The sequence below is a fragment of the Rhea pennata genome, chromosome 4 (assembly GCF_028389875.1).
Source record: "Rhea pennata isolate bPtePen1 chromosome 4, bPtePen1.pri, whole genome shotgun sequence".
NCBI classification, from domain to species: Eukaryota; Metazoa; Chordata; class Aves; order Rheiformes; family Rheidae; genus Rhea; species Rhea pennata.
This window is the reverse complement of record NC_084666.1, coordinates 28,942,168-28,961,713: the sequence shown is the minus strand read 5'-3', so window position 1 is coordinate 28,961,713 and position 19,546 is coordinate 28,942,168. Positions and strand designations below refer to the sequence as shown.

The 19,546-nt window shown below is 37.6% G+C and overlaps 1 protein-coding gene across 1 annotated transcript in view; it reads left to right on the top strand.

Moving 5' to 3' along the window:
- Nucleotides 1–19,546, top strand: part of SCFD2 (sec1 family domain containing 2) — a 215,584-nt gene that overhangs the window by 90,322 nt on the left and 105,716 nt on the right. The window lies entirely within an intron of this gene.

Sequence of the window (19,546 nt, the reverse complement as noted above, 5' to 3'; positions counted from 1 at the left end):
TTCAACGACTTCTTTCATTGATCAGTGCAAAGTTGTCCTTGTGAAGTCAAAATTAATCCTGGAAACATGTTCAGTGAACCACAGTTGTTTTGTGAATGCTAGGAGCTGGCCTGTCTGGCATAGAAGAAGAAATGTGTCTAAAACTAACATTGAGCTTTTTGCTGAAACAACACGAACATTAGCTTTTAAAAATAGCATGCTAAGCCCTTTTTTAGGTGAGCGCTCATGGAACAGGAAAGCCCTAACCTCTTGCTGCCATTGTCACGTATTTGAAAATTGTTAAAAATGATTATAAAAATTAATGCTGGTGGCATATCTGAACGGAGGAAGAGAGCTCATTTCCTGATGTCAGTTATCTTGATATTTTCTGATAGTGAGCAGGTCACTGACAGGTCGCCTTTGAGTAGGGAACATACAAATGTCAATCAAAACATCTCCAGGAGCTTTCAGGGAGCTCCTTTTTCAGGAGCCTTTGCCAAGAATTTGTCGTTGTGAGGAAACTCAGAGGCAGTGGAATAATACTGCTGGTACTTATTCTGGTGTTATTCCTTATGGACACACATGCTTCAGAATACAGGTGTGTTCTGGCTGCCCTGCTGTTGCTTTGAATGTAAAATGTTTCAACTGTTACCAGACTTTTACTGTAGAATGGGTAGGTCCAGCCATACCTGTACTGTGCCTTTATTTTGATACTCCTTGCAGTGATGCTTGTAGCATATAGCTGTATGTGCCTGGTAGCGTTCCATATCTCTTGCAGACTTCTGCTCTGCTGTTTCTCAGTATGCTGCACACATCCTGTATGCTGAGTGGTGTTTCCCTCACGACCTCAGTGGTATGCTCTGTTGGACATCCAAACCCTCTTTTCTAAAACTCTATTTTCATATTTTGCCTTTTTTCCCATGTTAACCAATGTTTTGAATTACTGTTTTGTCACTTTCTATTTGATGTTCTTCAGAAAAGTGTGGGAAGACTTGAAGTTCCTAGAAGTATAGTTAGGAACCAAACAGAAGCTGCATGGTTATGTGCGTAGAAGCTTCCCTTGTCGCTTCTGTGGTCTCAGGCTATCTAGTTGCAAGCACAGATGGAGAGCAAAATATACGTTGTGCTTATGTTACATTGCCTTATGTTACATTTCAAAGTTCTGTCAGTAAAGCTTATTTTTTATCAGTGTACTTGTATGCTTGATTTCCAGTGTATAGGTTTTCTGAGTAAGAGCAAATACCTGCGTCTTCCCTCTCTTTCTCTGTGGACATGAACAGGTGAATGAATGTTTCAGTACAAAGGTTCTTCGGTTTATGGAACAAAATTAATTCTCTCTTTTTACATAGCAAACTGACTGTTTGAAGCATAGTGTCTGAAGTACGGCATTTGCCTCCTTATGCATAAGCATTTACTCTGTTATTACGTGGGACATCGGACTATGGACTTGCAACTTTATCACATACTTACACACACACATGATTTATATGGGCTACTTCGGGAATTTAAATTTAGAAAATATCAGGTTGGCGTTTTTTTGAAGTATCTTAATCTGTTAAAGCATCGGGCTTTAGATCAAATGTCATTATTACATTGTGAAGTTAACTGCATAACACAAAACCAGTGTCCTTGCAACCTTTCATTTCTTTATTTGTGTGGTTAGCACAACTGAATCTGTGCTTTTTGTACAAGCGTGTGGTAGTATTCCTCCTTGCTTTGGGCGGCTTAGCCGCATTCTTTGCTTTTAGAGGTGGTAGTTCATTTGACCTGTCCATAAAAGAAGGCAACGTTACTGAGCATAGCTTATTGTAGTGGCCAAAAATAAGAATTGTCTTAGGAGGAAACTGCCAAAAGGAATTTCTAGGAATAACTCTCCAGTAGTTTTCAAGCCTTTATTCATCCAATGGATTGTTTTCTCAGCATTAATGGAATTTGCTGAATTTGCGCTTTGCTGTGTTCAGTGAACAGTTGAATTGAAAAGACTGGAAAACACCAGCAGCCTTAGAAAGGCTCCTGTTTGACCTGTGTTATGCTAGGTCTGTGCTTAATCCTGTTCTCCTCTGCATCTTAGGCACCTTGCTCACTCATTGACAGGCAAAGCAAGTCAAACCTGAATCTTCCTGCTGAGCACCTGCTTTCAAAAGCATTGCAGGAGTACTTTCTTACTTTATAACATGGCTGAAAGATGGTGAATTGAGCGACAGCACCAGTTTCCCTTTTTACTACAGTAATTCAGTGGCCATAATGCTGAGACATCTTCCTCTTACAGCAGAATGTAGTATTAACTACAGACTATTCATTTTAGCAGATACAAGTTGGCCTGCTTCCACGAAGTCAGCCCAACTCAGCTATTAACAGTAACCATGGATCTGGGTTGGTAGTGTTCCAAATACAATGTCCTGTCCTCATTTTACTTTAAGTCGAAAACAAAAGCCAACCTGTTTTGCTTTTGAATGGCTACAGAAGTTAAGTAGACCAAAATCAATTTCAGTAATTCTTGGAATCTCTCAGGATCAGAACAAAGCCGAATATTCATGATGCCTTATTTATGAGGGTTTCAGCAAGGCAAGTGATAGGAAGAATGTCAAATTGGACTTGTAAGGGGAAAAAAAGAAACAGCAGTATACTGTACAGATTCACAATATTGCTTGCTGGCTCAGTCCTTGTCTTTAGGTCACCATGTGAACCTGGAGTTCCTGAATATTCAATATCCATTCTGCAGTAAATCTTCTATTACCAGGTAGCTCAAAGGAAAGCATAGCTGCAGGCTCAACTTTCAAGCACTGCTAATGATTGGACAGTTTTTGTTATAGTGACAGAGAGCAAAATTCATTTTTTGCCTTTAAAAAGCCATATAAAAGTAATACTATTTAGACTCCAGAGCCAAGCACTTCAAAGCTGAGAAATGGTAGCATTTCAGTTTCCCATGTAACCGTAAGTTGACTCATGTGTGTACTATTGAATACAGTCTTCAACTCATGACTGCATAGTGTATTTTCTGTAAGCCATTGCTTCATTCATTGTATGGACTGACCACCACAGAGGATTAGAAAAATATAGCTTCAGTTAATCTTGAACATGAATATGTGCTAGTGGAGTAAGGAAGACTGGTCTATATGATGTTGTGCAAGTAACTCTTCCAAGGTCTCAATTTGCAGTCCATGAAATGGACTGGCACTGTCAGCCTTTTGTGACTCATTTGGGGACTTACAGAGGAAAACATATTTTATGCATTTTCAGGTATTAATAATTAGATTTCTCTAAACAGAGAGGGCTATGTGTTTTGCTTCCTGATACACCTTGTGCCTGATGATTTGGTTTTAGATTGGATCCAACACTGTACTAAGATTGTTTTGGGGGATTTTAAACTGATTTAAACTGAAATTAAAAGCCAAATCTCAGCTGTGGCTCTCAACTGCTGCTTAAACCTTTTGTCCTCCTCTTCTCTGCAAAATGTATAAGGTGTGTACTCTGACAGATCCATGTTTTTATTTTCTTTTTTTTTTGTTCCCTTAGAGTCACTGGGGAAATAAGATGCAAAACCCTTGCAAAATTATTTCTCAACTTTATTAAGGTTGTGAAGTCAAATCATCAGTCAAAATAACTGTCAGGTTTATATTAAGTATCTTTTATTCCTACATTGTTAAATGTAAACTTACTCATACTTGCCTGAATATAGATAGGCCTGTAGGAAATTTCCAGCAATGTGACTGCATCACAGATCTAATGCAACCTCCCCGAAAAGATGCAGCTCATCAGTGCAGAAGGGGTGCTTATCCTGTTGTCTAGGTGTCTGTTACTTAATTAAATCTGATTAGTATTTGCAGTAGTGGAAAAGAAAGCGCTTCTCAGGGATGTTAGAGCTTTAACACACTGGACTTCCCTCATGTAGCCTAGACTATTACAGCAGCCTGTGAAATACGTTAAGACACAGCAATTGCATGAGCTTATGTTGTGAAAGAAGCATAAGCATGTGGAATTTTCTGGCTTTGGAGTGTTAGGCTTTTCAGCCTTATCATTGCTTCAGCATATGTTTTCCAAAAAATAGCGTTTTACATTTATGTAACACCTGATTTTATTGAAGCACTGAAAACATCCTGTAACTGCTAATTAAAATTAAAATGCAACAGGTTAGTCACCCAACGAGATTAAGAAATCTGCTAGGTTTTTTACATGCATAATAGTATAAAAGTATATTGCAATGTTGCATTTGATAGAACAGTTAATAATACATGTTGTGGTAGACTCTCTTAATGCCTTGGGTAAAAAAAACTGAATGTAACAGTTCGAGGATTTCTCATGGGTGTAATTTACCGCAGACATGTGTTCTTCATCACTATTTCCAGCAGAACATTGGAAATTGGAGGGGAAACAGAATAGAACAAAACATAATGGAAAATTATGTTCTTCTCAACAGAATGTTGGGTTTGGGGGCATTTTGGCTTTTTGGATCTTTTTGGCAGCTATTAAGAAAAAGAAGCTGTAAAATAGACTATTCACTTGTCATCTTATCTGGTCAGGTCATTTTGTAAACATCCGTGCAGAGCTGTATACAATTAAAAATTATGCAAAAGTAATACTAATAGAGCCATAAAACAATTAAAAATATTTTCAGCTGTTTCATTCTCCCTCTTCAGTTTACAAATCTCTGTGGGAGCTTTGCAGGACAGATGAGCCTTTCCTGGTACGCTCTGAAGCCCGACAGGGCAATCACAGGTACTGTCTGATTAGAGGGTAAGCCAGCTAACGTGCATAAGGGCAGTGATCCTAACTTGTGGGGTGTGAAACATGAGTGTAATTATGAGTAGCTTGAGTTGCACCTTCTCAAACAGAGAAGTAGCAGGAACCTTGTTTTTTCAGGAATTTCTGTTTATCAGTATCTCAAAACTGAATGGTTTTTAGTCCTTCATGGATTTCTGGACTTTCTCTTGTCTTTTCTAAATTCTGTGTATGGATGTGTAGTCCTTGTCGTATAGCATTAGACACACGGGGCCTTAGAGGGACTGTCTGTTTCTGACTGTCCTCAGTACAAGATTCTTCGGAGGAAATATTCTATGGGCAGCCTAAGTATCGTTACCTTACTCCTAGCATGGCCTGAGTATCATAAAATATATGTGTATATATATATGGATAATGTATTAGCTCATGAAATACTCTAAAATCAATGTAAGGTTTGCTGTAAATAATTGCATTCCGCGATGGGGACAGACAATTCCTGCAGTCCACAGGAACGCTCCCTTTTGTTCTGCTGTGTTCTTGGCTTCATTGCCATTTTGAAGCAACAGTTTCCCATACCTGGTTCTCTTATGGGTAGGAAGGTAGGTATGAAAGTGTTTCCTTTGATCAGGTTATAATTCAGCCCATTTAAATTGACTGAACATGGCATCCACCTTGTGTGAGGAAACAAGATGTCTTCCTCTTTTCACAGTGGAGATGCAGCTCAGTTATTTGTTAGGGATTTGTTTTTCACATTCATGTAGTTTGGGAAAGTAGCATGAAACTACTGTTGTTTGAAACCATAAAATCCAGGAGTTAAGTTCTGTGTGCTTTCAGGCTCAGAGTAATAACCTATATCGAGTATTTTGCATAACGTTAGTAAAGTTACCATTAGCTGGATGAGAGGCTAGTCCTGCCACTCCCTTGTACAGTATTAAATTTCCAGTCAATCCATGGATTTTAGCAGAAGTGATCATAAAGAAATTAACGACTTGAAGAAAATGTTTACATCCCTTTTTTATTTTGCTACTTATTGAGAATTTAGTCTTTATTAAAAAGAGACTTTTGTTCATGTGTTCTTAAAATCTGAAAACTTTACTGATGGCACCATGTAGACAAATAAGGAGGAGAGTAATCCAGGATTTCCATGTAGCAGAAATATTTATAACGAGAAATGTTTTCATATAGCTGGCTATATTTATCCAAAATAAAATAAAATTGCACCAAAATTGTTTCTAGTTATAATTTTAAAATACTATACCTCCTGAATTTACAAAAAAAAATATAATTCAAGAAATTCAAAGATTAGTTCTTTATTCTGTAAATTTGGAAAAGTCTTAACAGGCTGTGCCATCTGCCAGGCCTTCTCAGGAGCTTCCATTTTTGCCTGTTTACAGTTCAGGAACCCCACATCCACCTGGTCTGCCTTGAAAATAAAAGCACCATGTTATCAGTGCTAGGGCCTTTTAGAGCAGTCCTGCATGTCTGGGGTACAGGAGCCTGGTATGAGGATTGCTTCTTGATTCCAGGCATGTGTGGGAGTGTGGCTGCAAATAGGTTTAGTAGATAGGGATCAGTTTCCACCAGAGCTAAGGTTTATAAACTAAACTGTTTATGTTAAAAGTTCATAGAGTGAGTTACAGAGGGTGGGGGAATACCTCAATGCATCAAACAGCTAAACATTTTGAATGTCCAGACACACTGCTCTCTGACATACTGATTAGTTCTTCTAGTCCCAGACACTACAGGATCATTTCCCTGCCTAATGTTAGCAAGACAGTTTTGCATTCCAGTTTAAATTGGGAAGAAGACCTCTTCCCACCAGGTTAGGCTGTTGTATGTGCATGATTAGAGGCTGTGTTGTTTCAGGAACCTACCGTCATGTAGCTTGCAAGTATAATTGCTTCTCTGTACTGAAGGCAAATGCCAGAAATGCCACTGAGTGTGGTCTATGTAGCTTTAAATCTGCTGTGATTTAAAGAGAGGAGCTAGAAGTGTTGGTGTGGCATGACTGTGGAAACTTCAGGGGTGCTAGCAGCATAATGGATTCATGAAAAGGGAGAAAAACTTTGTCATATGTGGCTACAACCAGATGATAAAAAGCAAAGCATTCCCAAATTATGGCAGAGTTTCTTCCTCTCTTTCTCTCATTCACCCTCTGTCTCCTCTAGCAGCTAAGAGATGCCCAGCAAAGCCCTCCCAGGGTAGCGTGGAGATAAGGCACTGCTAGAATGAGTTCTTTTCACATTAGATGCTAGAATGTAGTCTCTGTTGATACAGCTAAATAGTTGCATTCTGCCACAGTGCAGAGATTATTACTACAGCCAAATGAAACCCATACATGTTGTCCGTAAGCCTGAAATGTGAGATCATTGCTCAGGATGCTGGTTTTCTCCAGTTGTCCCAGTTGGTTTTACAGACGCCTAAAACACCTCTCCTTCTGCCTTGTGGGTGTTTGTAAAAACTAAACATAAAGATGTCTTCGTGGTATCTGTGTGAGTTTCTTGATGCATTTTGGACGTGATTCAGTGGAAATTATTTGTGATCCAAAAGTCCCAGAAGATGGTGAATCTCACTTTGTGGCAGGCTGACTAACATTTGTCCAGCCAGGAGCACCAGAAAAACACCAAAAAACTTCTGTGCGTCTGTGTTAAAAAAGTACACAAGAGCTCATACAGTTTAACCCTGTGATACTTTCACTGCTTAAGTGTTTCAGTCCTTTCCTTCATGACAACAGAGCTATTGGGAAAAAAAAAACATTACATAAACCAAGACTATTCATCTGAAAGGATTGTTGTGATCCCTCTATAAAGATGGGGAGAAATAAAGTATGAAGCTAAGAAATGATGTGCTCTGCTTTAGCAACTGAATCTGTAGGAGTAGAGTATGTCAACTCTGCAAGGACTGTTACGGTCTCTAAGATCTCAATAATTTCCTGCTGTAACCTTTCTAAAGGCTTCTTCCCATTTCCAAGGTCCATCCATGGACCTTTAATGGTAGACACTCAAGACACTATATCAGGCATTGCTGACTCCAAGCTTAGTAGTGCTGTCTAGGTGGATTTCTGGATTTATTTCTTGGTAGGGAGCTCACTGATTCTTCAAGCCCCACGTGACACAGTGCTCAGGAGCCGGCATTGCCCTTGAAAATGAGCAAGAAGATCCTACATTTGCAATGCTAGAGCATTTCCCACTGGATTCATGTTACTTACTATATAAACAAGAGACAGAGAGGATTTTCTAATGAACTATTGGAGAGGCAAATTATGTTTGCAATAGTATTCTGGATTAATTTTATCTAAACTTATATACGTATGTTTTTTGCATGTCTTAAAAAATCAGGCATATCTTAAAAATCAGTGTTAAAAAACTGTGAGTAAGAGAGGTGAGAAAATCAAGGTGCTTTTTATACATGCAGGGATATTTTGTTTGGATTTCATGATGTACATTAAAATGTATGGTAGAAGACAATCCCAGTGGAAACCCAGTGGGCTTTTATTTATTTATTTATTTTTTTTTTTAAGCTTTCATATGTTGCCTATTTATTTTGTCTTCAGCACCTGGTCTCAGTTGGCTCCAAACTGGATAGTAATTTTCATTGAAGTGTTTATAACATGAAGTCTTTTTTTTTTCTTTCTTTCTTTTTTAACATGAGACATATGCCTGCAACCCTGCAGGCCCCTGAATTGTTGCCAACATAGCAAGACAGCCAACTGAAACAGGAAACTGATATGGTGCAATATTCACTAATGATTCATATTATTTTTCAGCATGCGAATTCAATAGCATTTAGAAGATGTCCTTGCATCAAATATGTCTGTATACTTTAAGTGTAAAATGATAAAAGAAGCCACTTTAAAATCAGGCAACTTTTAAAAAGGTGCTTGTACAAGTATGTGTCAAAGTTAAATCCTATTTTCCTCTTTCTGAACGAGTCACTTCCTTGCAAAAACTTCAAGTTTTTGCACATTTTATAATTATGAGTAAATTCTTACTGTTTTGCAGAGCACACCCAGCCTGGCAAACCAAAAACAGTGAGGTATTAGATAACTGTCAAAATTTAAAAATAGGAAAAAGGCTTTTTCATGGTCACCACCCACATAACAGAAAACTTATGAGGTTTTCTGGTTTTGTTTTCCTTCTGCATGCAGTCACAAATGTTAAGGTATTCTGTAGATTGTAAAGTTTCACTCTCTGTTTCATTTTGGTGCCTTCTTGTAAGAGTTTCTAAGTAGTTTCCTATTATAATTCTTTTCAGTTTCGTTTATAATTCAAATACCTTGCAGAGTGCTGAATATGACATGTGGTCATTCTGAATAATTGCATGCTATTCTCCTGCTTCCTTAAAGTTGCTTCTACTGGAAGCACTCAGGTACAGACGGCATTGCCTCAGCTGAAGCCAGTAGGAAAAAATTTCAGTTCTATTTATGGTTGTTTTCTTCAGCTCACTGGTAGTGGTCATTCTCTCATGCTTTCAGTGACATTTTATCAGGGGTGAATTCCATCCTTTGAATTATGGGCAGTCAACCTATTTCAAGGTAGTAATTTGTACATGCTGTTAATGGAGATGCAGTATGTTGAAATACAGTATTTCAGGAAGCAGCTAAGCCCAAACTTAAAATAGAGTCATAAGGTTGTACTTTATCACAGTGTTTTTAACCAAAGAAATGTCTTGAGTGGTGAATCTTAACCTATTTTTTGAGAAACCACTGATGTCTTGTTTTTCTTAACTTCTCAACAGCAGAACCAAGACTATAAAAATTATGTTGAAATTAATTCTTAGAAGCTCAGCAGCTTATGGCATAAATGTGCATTGTTTGGCCATGTAGCTCACTAGTCAGCATGTCCTAGTTTCCCCTCCTCATCTCGAGCTGTGAAGGCTCATGGATCTTCTTGGCTCTGGAGCTCTTTGATTATAGTCAAGATCATTTGCTTCATATGTATTGCAATTAAGAGTCAAGTCCTGCTTCTGTATAAAACACTATGAGAACATACAGTGCTTCTCTTGCTTATAGCAGTCCTAAGATTTGGCTTAAGAGACAGAGCAAACTATTGTGATGCTGTCTGAAAATCAGTTCAGACCTAAGAGGATATTCTGAATTAAGTATTTATTTTTGTCCACTGTCAACTCTGATGGTATGACTTTTTAGTTTATATCCATTCCTTAGAATTGTTTTTAAAGCTATTACTGTTTTGTTTTCAGTAACATCTAAACACTGTCAAATGCTGCAGAAGTTCAAAAGTGCTACTTTCTCACAAATCTCTTCATATATGGTCAAACCATTATTATAAACCTAGGTAGGTCTCTTGTTGTTTTCCTATTTTATATCATCACGGACAGTATTCATATTCCCTTTCTATTTGTTCTTGTTTAGTTTTAACTTTCATAGTTGAATAAATGTCACCTCTGGTGGTTAAAGTTCAGGTCAGGTTACATTTTGCTGTGACCCTTGCTCTGTTTCATAGACACTGGGGCTGTGGTCTGTCAAGATGGGAAAGTTCACAGATCGTAGCCTGAGGATTTTTTTCTCCTTTCTTGGATAGCCTTTTGTCAGGCAAGGAAAGCAGTAAGTTTGCAGAATGAGATTGAGGCAGTTCTGTTAGTTCTCTGTAAATAAGAGAGTGGTGTTTGTGCCTACATACTTCTAGAAAGCGTTCTGCATTACTTAGGCTAATTTAGAGCCAGATGTCTGATTCTCTTTTAAAATCTCACTTTATTCATTAAAATAAACATTACTGTGGAAATACTTGTTTGATGAGAGGTGGCAACTGCCAGTCATACCTGATTAGACACATTATTTAATGAAAAACAATACAATGATGTGTTTAACTTGCATAGACTTCTCTTAATGTGAAGAATGCAACGGTGTACAGGTCCTAGACTTCTTGCTTTTTCAAGTCTCCCTCTTCAGCCTTTTGTTTGTGATGCTGTATGTTTGTGTGCGTGTATACACATATATGTGTGTGTGTGTATATATATACACACATATATATATACATATATATGTATAGGGAATGTTTATAGGCACAGATAACTGCTGCCATCTGTTCGCCAGAGCTACGCAGAAGATAACTTCTTTCCCAGATTATCACCAAATATCAACACGTCTGTGCCCAGAGGGCTCCCCTGAGGTGAACCACAGTTCCATGGGGACCTCTCTCTTCCTTCCTTCTGCCGTCTTAACATGTTGAGCAAATGGGGAACATATAGATGTTGTAGAGGCACCCTTGTGTTTGCTTAAAGTTGTTTTCTCAGAATGGAGACTATGAATGAGAAAAAATCAAAAAAAATTTGAAAAGAATCTTTGCCTAATAGAAGATAAGAATTCAGAGTCAAAGAAAGCAAATCTAAATCTTCTCTCATCTTCTCTCTTCTGCTCTTTTTGCCTTGTCCTCCATACACTGCTCATATTCCTGAGAATCCTGTGCCGTAAGTGAGGCAAGAATCCTCTGGCAGGAGAAATAGCATGGATTAATTGCTTACATCCATATCTTAATGTTCATACTCGGGAACTACAGTTCTGGCATTTGTTAACTTCTGAGTGCTTGACTTCACAAACTAGTATTGTTCCTTTAATGCTTTTAACATAATTTCTGAAGTAAGCAAACAAAGCAAAAGCCGAAACAGCTGAGCACAGTGTTTCATTATTTTGCCCAGAGAATGGTACTTTATTGACAAGTTCAAATGATGTGGCTCCACATCGTGGCTGTCTGCTGCTCAGTTGCAATAGCAGGTTATCTTTCAAATGTACCTGCCTCTTGAGTAAGTAAACATACCATGTAGGTTTTGCAGGTATTTGACAGCAAGCAAATACTAAGATTTTGGAATAATTGATTCAATTTAAAGTTTTCGGCCCATATTCTTTCAGCTTCTTTTGTCCCTTTTATAGCTCTTTTCCCTACCACCTCTCTCATGTTCCCCTCTGTCCAGCTATTTTTTCTCCTATCTTGTTTCCAGTCCCCTGCACAGTTCATCCCTCTGCCTCTCCACTGTCTGCATAGATTCAATTTACCCTTAGCTCCTTGCTACGCTTCCTTTTTCTGTCCACCTCCTCCTAAACTCTGTCTTTGGCTCTCCTTAGGCTCCCACCTGTAGGCCTTATTTTGCATCTTTGCTGTGCTCATGTATGTGAAGTTCAATGTATCTTCCTACCTTCATTATTCCCCATTTTAAGTCAAGTGTTTATGCTGGGGAGACCTCTGTAATCACTTGCATCCTCAGATGAAAATGACTTTTTCATGCTCTCCTATTCATAGAATATCATCTGTTCCCAAGAACAAGCTGTTGTAGGCCAGTTCCAGCAACACTTAGTTAATTAATATGTTATTTTAAAAGGAAAGGACAAAAATAAAATTAAACAAAGATTTTACTCTTATTTTTTAATAGCTCCGTAAACCTCTGTTTACGTTACTACACAAAAATGTTTACTCATACAGATCAGGGAATACATTGGGCTTATTCCCCTACTTTACTCATCCGAGTTTAAAATAGAAATCTTGTCTGCATATCTTTTTGCAGCTGACAGAAAGAGGCTCTTTCAAGGGTGTGATTCAGCTCGTTTAGGGTAGCGCCTTGAACCAGACTCACTAAGTATTTGTTCTTTTCTATTCCCAAAGGCAGATGAGGGAATGAGCCTTTGCCAGGTCAGCTGTGTGTACCGAAAGAGCGGAAATACCGTGCGTGGTTTGTGCGGTGTCGGGAAGGTGCCCCAACAGGATGGCAGTGTTCGTTGCTCGAGACTTGGGGAGCTGATGGAGGGAGAGGCTGCTCTGGGGGGGCTTCAGCAGTAAAGGTCAGGAAAATTCAGGCTGCAAAGGCTGGATGTTTTATTACTTATCTTCATGTTCACTTCTCTTTGCTTCACGTTCTGCAAGCTCTGTCTTCAGAAATTGTCTTATACTAGAAGTTCATCCCCTTCTTTCATCAGTTTAAAGATTTAAATAGTTCACTTCTATTTAGTGGCACCTGTTACATTCATGGTAGTTCCTTTACAGTTAGAAAGCATTTCTTCACACGGAAATACACGTTTATCTGGCATATAATACAGGAAGTAAGAATCTGTAAAAGTGATATATAGTCATTTACAACTGGTTTTATTAGACAAGAAATGAAAATCTTCCTTGTTATTTTTGCTTCCAATTTCCATATCCATTTTCCATCTGCTTCTCCAGCAATGCAGTGTTTCTGGCAGATGGATATGACCTGAGTGTGTATCATGCTTTTTATTTTGCAATGAGTGGGGGGTTCTGCATGTTACAATGCACACATCCCTTCCTTAACTGCCTCAGTTACCCTGGCTTTGGGTCTTGGGTGCTGCCTGTGCTTTTAACTTCTTTCAGTCTCTTACTTGTAATGGTAGAAAGAACACACTTGTTTTCCTTGGTAGCAATTGGATTTAATGTCTATTTACTTTCAGAATATTAGGTAGTATCTCTTTTCCTGTTTCAAGCAGATAAACTGGGATGAGTCATAGAGTGTTTATTCCCAGAGATGGCTTGAGCAATAGAAAAGGGACCATGAATACTTCAGGCAAAAATACTTGATATTAGGCTTAGATGGCATGAAGGTCACTGGTTTTTATTATTTTCCCCCCTCCCTAAGTTGATGAAGCCCTCTTCAAACAGACTACAGAAATACCAATTAGTGTACTTCATTCTGAAACGTAATCGAATTTAAAATGTAAAAAATCCCTTTCGGCTACAGTATAATCGGAGCCCCTAATTATGAAAGGCATATGTTCCCCTCCATCTTTCTTCCCCTCCACCCGTGTAGATAATTGTCCTTCTAGAATGATTTCTTCTTTGTAAAAATCTTTGTGACGTCCTCCTCCTGATTTGCTCAAAGCAACGCTGTTATCTGGTGCATTAGTTTTATGTTGTTGGATTCTTGCAGGATAATATACAATGCAGTTACACTCATTACTTGCTGTTCTGTGTGTCATCTGTGTTTTGGAATATCTCAAAGCTTGTCAGTCTTCCAGTGGGGATTACATCATTTTGGGGGTCTCAACTGTTCTGAAACAAAAGCATACTTCAGGAGTAAAATATGTATGCCCAGACAGCTGACAGCCTTTCAACACTCCTTTTTTTTTTTTTTTTTTTTTTTTTTTTGCTATTCATAGAACTAAACAATTATTTCCATGTATGTTTTTGGAGGGTTATATGGTTTTTTTGCTAATGTAGGGATTTCTTTACAATGGTAATTAATGACATAAAATTTCCTTGTTTCCAGCTGCTGCAGGATTTATTCTCAAGTGGTGATTTTGGTTTCTACTTAGCCTTAGAGTGTTTTTGCAATCATGGATTCAAATTAGTAGCTGTTTCTGCAGTGGTAGATCTGATGGTGTTTGAAATATGTAGGTTTCAGTGTAATAGCCTGCCTCTCTTTCTGGGGCAGACCTCTGCAGAGAGTGGTACCTGCACCTGCTAATCTACTTTGTCCCTTATCAAATTATAACCACACAACTCAACTGTACAAGGGTGAATCTCACTCTAATATCTGAAATATACAGGAACAAAAAAACAGTGAGTTTAGAGCTTTTACAAGAAGAATGCTAGGAAAAATAGCAATGCAAAATTGCATCAAGAATTTGCTATTTGCATACTTAATCTGGGTTCTGATGCTATTACTAATATTTTGTTAGGTTTTAATGTTATACTGCATTTTAACTTGTTCTAAGGAAAACTTGCTTACCAGACTAGCAACCTCCAGCTTTTGCTTGGGAAACCCACTTCCAGGCTCCTGGTACCTGGTGAATTCAGATTTCAGAACTTCTGCAATTGCATTTCTTTCAGACTCCATCCTAAGACAAGCAAATCTTTCTTCAGGAACTGCCACATTAGAATAAAGTGTATGAATCTCTCTCACATACCCTGTGGGTAAGAATGTAGATGAAATTTAAACATCTGCAGAATATTTTCAGCTTCAATAAAGTATCTACCTTGTTTTCTCAAAATATTATTTAGTCAAATGTTTTTATCTGCTCTACCTAATGTCCAAAATTTGCCTTTCATTTTGAAAGAGGAGTTAGGCATAGAGTGTGAATAACTAACATAAAATATTAATAACCAATATAGAATATAAATTAATAATACTAGTTTGCTTGAATTTGTCATATAATGAGGAAGTACCAATAGTAAGTTACTGTTGGTGGGAGTACATGCGTGGATCTATTTCTATTCAATATGTACTTTGTGTATTTAAGGAAATATTTAAATAAGTGGAGAGTGAATATGAGAAAGATTTTGGAAAACTTCAGTCTTAAAAAAAAAAATCATAAAAAAGATTTCTACCTTTTAATTTATCACAGCTCAATGAAATCTATGTGCCTTTTAATTTTAATGAGTTACTACTTTTTTTCTTATGTATATTTTCATAAAAAAGAACAAACATAAGAGATTGAACTCATTTGATTTGTTCTTTCCGGGGCATACCACAACCAGAGAAGTACTTTGTAATCAGTTCAGGAGAATTGTACGAACTCTTACTGATGTTGTTTAAAGACTATGGCAAATCTAATTTCCCATTGGCCTGTATGCAAGTCATGCAGTCAAATATCTAAATATGCAGGTCATGCAAAGTATCAAGCTTATTGAAGGGTCAGTACTGTTATCAATAGCAGCTGTCCGTAGGATCCTTAACAATGAGCTGAAAAACTATCTCTTAATTTAAACGATTCTCATCCCTAGAAACATTATAAGGCCTCCAGAGCATAACTGTTATTTAGCTAAAAATAGTGATGTTTTTCAGTTTACTTAGGCACCTGACCAAAGTCCGTTGAAGTCAATATGAATTCCTCCACTTGCATCAGCATGCTTTGAGTCATGCCCTTAATAAACTGTTACGTTTGCTGTCCAAACCAGAAGAGATTACAGAATAAAAACTGGTGCTGTAAAAGCCAAAATGGACTTAACGATAGCCAGGCTTAACTCCAGTCAAGTCAGAAGAAGGTACGAATACCTTCTTTTAACGTATGGAGAGGAACCTAACTGTGGTAAAAGCTTTTGGGCATAGCAGACTTCCCCACACAACGATGTTACTGATGAGAGATGGGGCAGGGAAGTTAAGCAGTAAAACAGCATTTAAGATTTTAGAGTGTTAGTGTTTATCATTAAGCAAACACTGGCTCATCTTTGAAGTAAAAAAATGTTTTTGATGTTTATTTTGAAGGTCATTTATTCATCATGAGTAAATCAGCTAGAACAATAACATTAATACTGCAGAAATTTTGAAAGACATTTGTTAGTACAAAGAAAAGATGATAATGATGATAGTAACAATTAAAAAACCCTAAATGAAGAACTTTGATAACATACTTGGAATAGAAAGTCGAGTAGTCTAAAAATTAATAAATCAAGTGTATGGAAATTTTTTTAACAAGAGAAAGGAGGAAATGTATGCTTGCTAAAAAGTAATCCTATGTTATATTGCTTCATTAATGTTGAGAGGGGAAAATGGAACATAAAAGAATTAAAAGACTATATATAAATCATTTACAGCATTATATAATAACTGAATAATCCAGTAGAAATGTAAAAATATTTTCATTTAAAAAAAAAGGTAAGGGAAATTCCCTAATACTAAAAATGCTCAAGATGACCAATGAGTACCTGATTCTGAGGACAGATTTTAAGGCAAGCATCGTCAGGCTCTTTTCTGGAGAAAGATTAGACGAGCGGAATTTTCTGCATTACATGTGACTAAATTTGATGGGTCTATTCAGGCCCTTACTGAACATCACAAGAGGACTATTCCCAGAGAGTAAAAAATATTGTTAGATATAAAATTCCAGAGAGTCTGAATTCAAGGATGATACAAATAGTAAAATGGATAGATCTTTACTGGAGAGTCTGAAAGTACAAAACCACTTATTTTTGTGAGATTATTATGAGACTTGTTGGGAAACCTTAATAACTTTTTGTTTGTGTGTTACTGAATTTTATCTTTGTGGCAGAAAAAAGCATGCACTTCTCAAGTGTGACTGTAGTGCTATTTTTTTTTTAATTTTTAATTTTAATATTTTTAATTTCTGTATTTTTAATGAAATTTTAAAGTATAAGCTTTTTTAAATTAGCAAAAGGGAATTGGGAGAAAAGAACAGAAATTGTTATACTAAATTACTGTCTGCTTTCCAGTTTTGTTCTATGTTAAATTATTCCCTTGACAAACAGGATATCGAGTATATATACTTTAGATACTTTATGATTAATCAACCTTTGTTTGTGTTTTAGTTAATAAAAACAGAACTACTGTTGAAGGGTCAAAATCGTTGTGTTGATTGGTGATTGTAGTCAATGCTCCTACCTGTGCCATGTACATTTCTTCCAGTGTGCATCAAATGTGATGACATATAGGAGACATAACAAAATGAAATCTTGACTGTGATTATTGGATTTGTTTGCTAAAGTATAATTTAGATAAACCCTTCTGTTTACATTGTATACAATTCAGTAGCTGAGGTGCCTTTGTGTTAAGTCACGGTTAGTTATGTCACATGCCTGAGATTAGCTTTTCATGGTGGGAAATTCTCAAAAGTGCCCAGCTTTCAGTGCTCACCCAGAGATGGAGAAGAGTTAAGTTGGTCTCCTCACTCACGAGAATCTCATTTGCATGATTTCTTAGTTGGTTTTATGGTCCAGATGACTGAGCTGTTTGAAGAGCTTTCCAGCATGATTCCCCAGTTATTTTGAAGATTACTAGTGAAAGCTCTTCGATACAATTTTCAGTCACTGTGGGGAAAGTGCCCCCTTGCAGGCATAAGTTTGGTGGAAATTGCTGCTATGATCCTTTGCAGATGCTTCCAGACAGAATTTCAGCACAAGTTTCTGATGGCCTATTGTAAAGCAGCAAGACCCTAAAGGGTGCCCGGTACATCATCAAGGACATTTGAAGTTCAGTCTTATCAAAGAGAAAAGTTAAGCTGTGGGGACTGCTCTTTCCCTTGGGTGTCTGCGTTGTGTGGAATGCAGAGCCAGAGATGGTGATCAAAGTGAAGATGTGTAAACCGTGACTGCGGGCTCTGCTTTTCAACCCAATTTATCAAAGAGGAAGGTACTTATTAGTACAGAAGTGAGAAGGGAGTGTTGTTGGCCTGCAAGTCATTATTATCTGAAGTTTTGCATGGGAATAGATGGAGAGAAGCGTAGAAAATGTTACTCCAAACACAGGCTTATCAAGTAGTCATTTCATAATTTCCTTCACACAATCCATTTGCATTCTTTACAAGTAGTGTTTTCTATTTTTTTCTCTGCCAATGGAAAACAGAAATAAATGGTTTATTTTTGTCTTCCACACTTCATAAGAAGCATAAGATTTGTTTTTCAGAAACGTGTTGAATACTGACTTTCACATGGTTTAGAACAGGAGAGGCAACTTTTTCTGCTGAAACCTAAAATTTTATATGCAGCTTTATAGTGCATGTTGTCATTTGTGTGCACGGATGATGATTAACTCAAGAGTTACTCAGTTTACCCAGACAAGTGCATACACTATTGACAAGTCCCATTATGTTTAAAGATTAACATAGAAAAACAAAGCAAAAGGTCACCATGAAAAAACTGTGATGATTTTTTTCATTGTTATAAATATTATTTTAATAACTTAATGTAAAATGCTAGCCTAATTTCTTGAATAGTTACAAAAGAAATATTTCCACATGTAGGATAATTAGCAAAAAATGCAGCTCTTTCTGCCCATTAGTCAAAGGACATGTAATGAAAAACATGCTGTTTTTTGTACCAGTTTCCCAGCTGCTGTGGATCAGCAGAGCGGTGGATTCAGTGATTTACAGCTTTTTTTTCATGACAATTTTTAGCAGGGTGTTGGTGGTGTTTTTTTTTTTTTTTTTTTTTTTTTTTTTTAATTTTGGATTAACTCACTGATCTGGTTCACAAGCAGAAATGATTGTATAATCCTTGTGTTAGCGTACCCGAGGAAGGCACTTTGCAGCACAGCAGGGTAAGAGGAAAGGCTGGCATGGAAGGAGAGGTGAGAACGCTTGAAGTCATTGTAGTTGCTGGATAGACTGCACATTGGTTTCATAAACTTTAATGCCAAATGATTAGCACTTTATCAGCCAAGTTGACAGATTCCACAGCTTTCACCAAGGTATTTTGCTGCTTTTGCTGTTCAGTCTTTCCACTGGTTGTTAAACTGTTGGTGAAATAAAATAGCAGGCAACCCTCCTTGAGATAGGAGGAATCTTGCCAGTCCTCCTCCAGCACCCTTCATCACATAGCTCATGGCCTTCGTTGTCCTGCGCTTTTGGTCTCTCTGTAAGAGTAGAAATGCACACTAGTAAGTGATCAGCTGCGGGGTCTGATTGGTGCCAAATCCTGCTTCCCTCTGCCTTCCCCGTCTCCATATAGTCCCCTTCAGCTTTCACTGGAAGTTATCTGCAGGAGCACTGGTTATATCATTTCACTCTCTACTTTATTCATTTTAATCTAATCTACCTACATTACGTCACTCCCCTCTTCCTGCCTGAAGGTCGCCCAGTGGAGCTCCCCGCATCCCTGCGGGCTGTCTCTGAGATAGCGTTGCCTGTAGTGTGCTTTGCTTTGCTTTTGGTGGAATGCGCGTTGTCCAGAAGCAAGTTCCTGTTTTCTTTTTTTTACACATAAAGCACTACATTTTTAACACACCTCTAATAAATACAGCAATAAGTGACCTAGTCAGCAATAGTACTTTAAGGCAGGTGTTCCAGTTGTCTTGTATTTGTACAGTGCATCAGTATGACATGATTGTGTCTGTTTTATATTTCCACCTTAGGAACTTAGCTTCCAGGGTATGGTGGTGTAATATAGCCATGCCATAGTACTGTTGATGTGCTAGTCTAAGTAGCCCTGAGGTT